Source organism: Amblyomma americanum, chromosome 2 (assembly GCF_052857255.1).
Source record: "Amblyomma americanum isolate KBUSLIRL-KWMA chromosome 2, ASM5285725v1, whole genome shotgun sequence".
Lineage (NCBI taxonomy): Eukaryota > Metazoa > Arthropoda > Arachnida > Ixodida > Ixodidae > Amblyomma > Amblyomma americanum.
The window spans coordinates 226,440,061-226,440,652 of NC_135498.1; positions in this window are offsets into that span (position 1 = coordinate 226,440,061).

Here is a 592-nt window from a genome sequence, read left to right on the forward strand (position 1 = left end):
CCTTTCGTCGTCTTGTCCATCGTGCGTCGCGTCTCGCGGCGAACCCGACAAAGGGGAGGCCATCAACCCCCTTCCCCTCCCCCTCTCCACCTGAAGCGGGGGAAAGTTTCCGCAAATAGTTTCCTAGAGACGTCCTTTTTTTTCAGTGGGGTCAACGAGGGGTCAAACGACAAGCCCAAGCGGTGCGAGGCAACGTTCTCTTTTCATTCTAGAGACGCAAGCTTACACTGCAAAATGAAACCTTGTCTTTCTCTTCCAAATTCAATTTCATTTCATTTCACTTTATTTTTCCAGAATACAAGTTACATCCTAGAGAGATGCAAGGGCTAAAAGCTGCTAAAAAGCAGATTGACTGGGCCCAAGCACCTGTGAAATGGCAGTACACGACAAACGCACTTCAAGCAAGAAAAAAATGTTTACAAATGTATATAGATTATAACAAACACAAAAAAAACAACGAAGCAAGTGACATATAGATTCAACGCAATGAAAACAATGAGCATGTATGTTCACTAACAATAGTTTACAGACGCATGAAAACAAAGAGAGGACCCGAGAAAAATAGATAAAAAAAACACTTAATAGGCATACA